The 7,487-nt window shown below is 41.9% G+C and overlaps 1 long non-coding RNA gene across 1 annotated transcript; it reads right to left on the bottom strand.

Annotated features, from left to right (window-relative positions):
• Positions 1-283: 283 nt before the first annotated feature.
• Positions 284-3,861, bottom strand: LOC134911793 (uncharacterized). The gene is made up of 4 exons (XR_010176844.1): positions 3,519-3,861; positions 3,188-3,209; positions 1,510-2,169; positions 284-370 (listed from the first exon to the last, which is right to left on the bottom strand). It is a non-coding gene; the product is annotated as an uncharacterized LOC134911793 (long non-coding RNA).
• Between the last annotated feature and the right edge of the window lie 3,626 nt (positions 3,862-7,487).

Raw genomic sequence — 7,487 nt, 5'->3', positions numbered from 1 at the left:
TTTTTTTTTCCCCCTTTGTTTGTTTTTAAAGGTGTTGTTTGTGAATGAAGGTGTTTACATGTTTCTTAACACAATAATCTCCTGTTTTTTTTGTTAATAATCTAACGTAAGATGTGTGTAATGTTTTTTGCAAACAATTTCTGCCTGCCAATCAGCTGATCCTTTTTTGCATTAATAAACACAACACCCGGTTAACTTTAATCAACTTTTTTTATTTTTATTTTTTTTAAAAATCAGTTTTTTTTTTCTTAAAAAAAACAAAATCATGCAAATTTTTGCAAATTATCAACACAATGCATTAATCCTTGCAGGTGTTGGCGCATGGTGTAAAGAATGCCTCCAAAACTTGTAGGATCTCCAACTGCAACATCTGAAATTAAGATGCAACACAAACATTAATAACTTAATTACATTACTTATTATCCAAGCAACGCGCAAAGCACACTTAAATGCAGGCATGTCCAAACTGCTGGACTCCAGCTGTTGTGAAACTACATATACCAGCATGCCTTGACACAGTTTTGTGGTCAGGGAATGCCAAAGCTGTGTCAGGGCATGCTGGGATGTGTAGTTTCTCAACAGTTGGAGGGCCGCAGTTTGGACAGGCCTGCTTTAATGGCAAAGTTACTACATCCTGCCTGTTTTATGGTACAATCATTAGCAGAACAACACACAAGCCTGCTCAGCCTTTTTTTAAGATTTTAAAGTGTTCCAGACCATGGGTTACATTTACTACTATGTGAGTTATATTTAAGATGGAACGTTGCCCATAGCAAACAAGCAAAAATATGAATATTATATTGTAGAAGTGGTTCCCAATTTTTAAAGTATAATCTTATTGGTTGCTATGGCCGACATCCCATGTTAAAGATAACTACCATCTTCGTCAATGTTACACCATGTTGGCATTCATTCCCATTTGGTTTTTTTTTTATTGTTTTTTTTTTTTTTTTAGGGTGTTGGTCCTGCATCATCACACTGCATATCAACATCTTCAGAAGGACAACATATCCTAGCATGCCCACACTCCATGAAAGCTGCCCTTACTAAATAAGGTCAAACAGGTTTGACTTTATCCAATAATCATTTTGTGAGTGTAACTTTCACACCACAAATCATTGGGTCGTTAGGCTGCCTAACAAAGTGAAGCATGTGATTTGTAAGTGTAAATATTAAGAATACACAGGCACAAGTGTAAAAGAACAACAACATACTAAACTCCACTCAGGTCTAACTGTTTCCCAGAAAACCTAACACATATAAACCCTGTTGTCCTGCCAACCCTGTTGACCTAATGAGTGTCGACCTAGAGTGGACACACAAAACATGGCACACATAAACACTGGACATATAATGACACTCAAATAAATGTAAATGCAACATGTACACCATGAAGAAAAACACAATTAATTTTCCTTGGTACAAGAATTCCAACAGTACAACACTGCATGTTTTGTCATTGTAAGTGTAAGTAGGTAATCATTTTTAACAAAATGTTAAAACACTTACTTTCCTCGGCAACATGAAGACTCCCTGAACTGTCTTCAGGGGCTTCCTCTGCCCATTCACTGGGTGGGGATGGCGGCTGGATGGGGGAAGGCGGCTGGATGGGGGAAGGAGGAGGGATTGGGGAAGGAGGCTGGATGGGGGAAGGAGGCTGGATGGGGGAAGGAGGCTGGATGGGGGAAGGAGGCTGGATGGGGGAAGGAGGTTGGATTGGGGATGTAATTTCAGAGGGTGGGTCTGATTGAGAGGGCGAGGGGGGCGGTGAAAATGTTAGGCCAATAGAGGGTGAGGGGGGCTGAGAAGGTGAGTTGGAAGTAGAAGGAGAAGGGGTATGGGAAGGAGGAGAAGGGGTCACAGAAAGAGAAGGAGAGGTTGGCTGAGAAGGGGAGTGGAAAGTGGAGTGGGCCTGGGAAGCTGAGGGGGCCTGGGAAGCTGAGGGGGCCTGGGAAGCTGAGGGTGACTGGGAAGCTGAGGTGGATTGTGAAGCTGAGGGTGATTGGGAAGCTGAGGGGGATTGGGAAGCTGAGGGGGAGTGAGAAGGGGAGGGGGAGTGAGAAGGGGAGGGGGAGTGAGAAGGGGAGGGGGACTGGGAAGTGGAGGGGGAGTGAGAAGGGGAAGGGTGCTGAGCTGGTGCATCATGTGGTGCTTGCCGTTGTGGTCGTCCTAGAATGATTGGTAAAATATAATTCAATTTGCATGTTAAATTACATACTAATCAATTGTAATTTTCACTGTTCGGTTCCATGTAAAAGAAAGTTTTTTTAAGAATTTTTTAAAAATAATTATTCAAACCTCTTCATGTTGCCCACTGCAAACAAAATTATGAAATTTAAAAATTTTGTCGGTCATTCCTGTATCTATTCCATTGAGACATATTGATTTGTCTAGCCAACATCACCAGATCACTATTCAAGCTACCTTATTATATAGACAGCACTGATCAAGTTTTTTGGTACAGTTTCCTGCCTGGTTACTAATTATGTAAAACATGCACTTGTTTAGGGACACTTTGCTACAGTCAGTAATGTTTGCCCTAACCACACACACTGTCCTATTTTTTCTAAATGTTCACTCAGTGTTGCAATTAGCCTACCACTTAGTGAAAATTTGCACTATTTATGCTAATAATCTTATGTAATGTTACTTACTGCGTGCATGCATAGTGCGGATTTGCTGGCGGATCTCCGCCAACAGCTCTGGAGTCCTCCTTCGGAGATCACTCCATCTCCGCTCTAACTGGATGATGGTCCGCCTGCTGCGGACGCGAGACCGCAGCAGGCGACGGACCTCCGCGTAGGCCTCGCGCTTAACACGATTGGGGTTGAATCGCCCAACGCGGCCTACGCGGCGGTCCATCACCGCAACCAGGACGCGGAGCTCCCGCCTGGTGAAAGGTGCCGCACGCATCATGGCAATGGCGTTTTCCTTATTTGGGCATATATTTATAATGTCTGTTAGCATGTGATTGGTCCACAATCTATGCTGTCATATGTCATTTATAGTAACTTTATTGATCTTTGCAATGCTGTGAAGAGCAGAGTGTTATTTCGCACGAGCGGAACTATGCATTCGCATAAGCAAATTTTAAGCAAAACACAACCATAAAATTTAAAACAAAAAAACACAGACACAGACACACACACAGTTTTAGATCAATTTATAAACATATCTGAGTACTCACCTCAGTTTGTGTGGTCTTTCAGCTGGACATTCACAAAGTGGGCAACATTCAGTTTCATTTGTTTGTGTTTTTGTTTAAATAATCATGATGTTAGAATAGTAAAAAAATAAGGACACTATTTAGCAACATCACAGTATTGTTTGACACAAAATTAAATTGTCAGCTTAACGTGTTATTGTTTTTTGAAGATTAAAAAAAAAACAGATTCAAACACACAAAAAGCATTACACAATGACCTTACAATAGCAAACACAATTTCTACATTTAAATACAAAATGATGCATACTGTGCTTTTATTTTGGTAACAATAGAGTAAAAAAAAACACTATACCTGAAAAATTCAGCAACAATGCTTGCCCTGACTTGGCTCCCCCTCCTTGTAACACTCCCCCCACCGAAGTGTCGGACAACCCCTGGCTCCTCATCAGGCAATTCCTCTGTCTGAGGAAGCTCTACGCTACTCCTTACCACGATATTGTGGAGTATAGCGCACAGGACCACTATTTTACTTGCCATCTCCGGCGAATACATGATGTCGCCACCAGTGCGGTGGAGCACACGAAACCGCCCTTTAAGGACCCCAATTGTGCGCTCCACCAGCTGCCTAGTGGCAGTAAGCGCGGAGTTAAATGCCGTCTGTGGTCCTGGCCTGGGATTACGGTAAGGAGTCATGAGCCAGGGGGTGCAAGGATATCCACGGTCTCCTGTTTGAGGAAAAAAAAAAATTAGAAATAGTCAATTTGGAAAAATATACAAAATTTTTAACAAAATATGTGCAACAACTCACCCAATAACCACATGTCTGCTCGTTGACTTGATCTTAATCTGTGCCATATCCCTGATTGTCTAATGACATACGCATCATGGGAACTTCCAGTAAACTTTGCGTTCAGGGAAAGGATCTGGAGGGATGGCCCACAAACAACCATTACATTCAGAGAATGAAACAGTTTCCTGTTTCTATAAATTTCTTCATTATGTTTTGGTGGCTGAATAGCTACATGTGTGCCATCCACAACCCCAATAACATGTGGGAAGCGACTACCACCTTCCGCAAATTGCCGCTTCACCACATCTAGGGCACCAACATCCAAAGGCATAGCAATAAATTGCTTCACACGCTTGAGGAAAGCCTGGCAGACACGCCGCAGGACCTTACTGAACTGGCCCTGCGACATGCCAACCAGGTCTCCAACCACATGCTGGTAAGACCCTGTTGCCAAAAAATGTAACACAGCAAGGAATTGTGTCAATGGTGGTATTGCTGTAGGATACCGAATTTCAGACTCCAGATCACTCTCTATTATGGAGAGAGTGTCTAGGATTAGATGTGGTGGCAGCCTGTATCTACGTACAACCACATCATCTGGCATCCCAAAAAGTAGGACACGGGGTCGGAAAATTGGTGGCCTAGCACGCCTCCGTTGCCTTGGTTGATGAGGAGCCGGTTGTGGTTGTGGGGCTGGCGGTCGGGGTGGGAGTGCTGGCGTGGGTTGGGGAGGTAGGGCTTCTGCTGCGATAAATATAGACATCACACACTTTTATAAAAACAAAAAAAAAATTGAATAAGACAAAAACAAAGTCCAAAAAATATGCAAACAAAAAATTATTACAAAAAGGGTGTGTCAACTTACTGCAGGAGCGTAAGACATTTTTTCTGGGTTCAATTCAGGACCAAAAAGAATATTATTAAAAAAAAAAAAAAAAAATATTTTTATAATGAAAGCTACATATGTTAAATTGTAATTGTTAAAAATACTATTATTTAAAAAAACAGAACATCAAACACATCACAAACAACTACTACAAAATTAAGAATAATTGGTTAAAAAAATTTAAATTAAAAAAATAAAAAGTTAGCCCTTTAGTAGCTAGCCCAGCCAAGAACAACACTACTTTGCTGATCAATCCCGGTACAAAACATAACATTTATTATCAAGATGGAAAACAAACATAATCAAAACACTTTGAACAAACACAAACAGGCACCAACACAGGCCCAGGGAACTTACCTGATCCAAAATAAAGAAAGGAACTCTTTGTGTTATATAGCACACCAAATAAACAAAATCAACTAGGGTTACGTCACCCAAAAAAAAACTCCTACAAGAGAGCAAATATGACAGTCAAAAACAACATACAGACCAATAAACAAAACAGGCACCAACACAGGCCCAGGGAACTTACCTGATCCAAAATAAAGAAAGGAACTCTTTGTGTTATATAGCACACCAAATAAACAAAATCAACTAGGGTTACGTCACCCAAAAAAAAACTCCTACAAGAGAGCAAATATGACAGTCAAAAACAACATACAGACCAATAAACAAAACAGGCACCAACACAGGCCCAGGGAACTTACCTGATCCAAAATAAAGAAAGGAACTCTTTGTGTTATATAGCACACCAAATAAACAAAATCAACTAGGGTTACGTCACCCAAAAAAAAACTCCTACAAGAGAGCAAATATGACAGTCAAAAACAACATACAGACCAATAAACAAAACAGGCACCAACACAGGCCCAGGGAACTTACCTGATCCAAAATAAAGAAAGGAACTCTTTGTGTTATATAGCACACCAAATAAACAAAATCAACTAGGGTTACGTCTCCCAAAAAAAATCTCCTACAAGAGAACAAAAATGTCAGTAAAAGCAATGAAGCACAGGTTTATTTGCAAAAATGGACTAGCTAAATATATATGTGTAAAAAAGAATAACAAACAATCAACATAAAATAAACACTTTGAAATCAAAAAATGAACAACAAGACGAATTCCAGAATACTCACAAACGAAAAATCGCAGACAAAATGCTACACTGACTATATTCTAAACGCAAACGAAAGGACAAATGTATGCTTGACAATTACTCACTCTGAAAATTCCTATAGCACCTTCACGCACAAGCCAACAAACTCAAGTGAAACTCCAAACTACCTACACTCACAGCGTGCAAAGTAGGCCCTTAAATAAGCAGTGCAATCATTAATCAGATTAACAGTGTACACCTGTGTGAATTAACGCTACGCACGTAGGTATATAAGCACACACCTCGGCGTACACACGTCATCACAAACATGGCTTCTCGTGAGCAAATCGCAGCAGAGATGGACCGCATTGCAGAGCAGGAGATGGCATTGCGGAAAAGACGCCTAGATTGCCAAAGGCGCATGTTGGAATCCGCCTCTGCGGATGTTGAAGAGGCAGGACCTAGTACTCTGCAAATGTCTGCTTCTGAACCACAACAATTGACTGGGGATACCCTGCCACACACACAAAGTGACCAAACTGAGGGAGAATTGGCTTTAGCCACACAAACACAACAGACAGAAGCTGCTAGTGAGGAGGAAGATGGTGATGACCAACAAGAAGAAACCTCACAGGCTACCTCCAGACGGAAGAAAAGACAGCCTGCATTCACTAAGAGGGAGTTGCGTGTCTTGGTCACGCAGGCCATGTCCAAAATCCATAGAGGGCCAAAAAACATGGGGGCTGCTTCAAAAGAACGAATCTGGAGAGACATCACAAAATCTGTGAATGAAGTTGGCTCTGTCGTCAGAACATCACAGGAAGTGAGACGACGGTAAGTGCATATTGACAGTCCTTTTTCTGTGCTAAGTTGACTAAAAAATGTAGTTACATGTGATGTTATGTCTAGCAAACACAAGCAGAACACGTGTCCTATATATTAGCTTAGACAAATAATAAGACTCTACTTTGTCCCTCTTTCACAATACATATGTAGGTGGGCCGACTTCAAATCCCGCCTGAAGGCAAAGAGGGCTGCGGAGTGGAATGCCTCAAGGGCTACAGGTGGAGGAGCACCTGTCGCTGTGGAGTATACTGACTTGGAGGAGATGGCGATGCCCTGTGTCAGTTATGAGGAGGGCCAAGGGGTGTCTCATATGGACACGGACCTGCCTGAGATCCTGACGGGACATGACTTGGAAGGTAAGTTTACACATTTAGTTGTCTGTAATTTTGACAGTATTTATAATAATAAACTAATTTTGTATCCTACTTTTTCCCCACACATTCTTCTATTTGCTTGCCACAAAACACAGCACAGGGGGGTGATCCGTTTGAGTCACAGGACGGTTATGTGGTTGAGGCTGAGGTGGAGGGACCTAGTGAGTCTGGCAGTGTGGGCCAACAAATCCCACCTCTGCAGGTTCCTACTGGCCCCCCCACCCAACCCTCTGCTATCCCGGAGATCCTGCTTGAAATCGCTAGGTATGGTGAGAGCCTAAATCGGTTTCAAGACGGGGTCATCCGGGAGGTAAGCCAGATAGCTGTC

This window comes from Pseudophryne corroboree, chromosome 4 (assembly GCF_028390025.1).
Source record: "Pseudophryne corroboree isolate aPseCor3 chromosome 4, aPseCor3.hap2, whole genome shotgun sequence".
NCBI lineage: Eukaryota > Metazoa > Chordata > Amphibia > Anura > Myobatrachidae > Pseudophryne > Pseudophryne corroboree.
The sequence above is the reverse complement of the archived record's forward strand: the minus strand, read 5'-3'. Positions and strand labels throughout refer to the sequence as shown.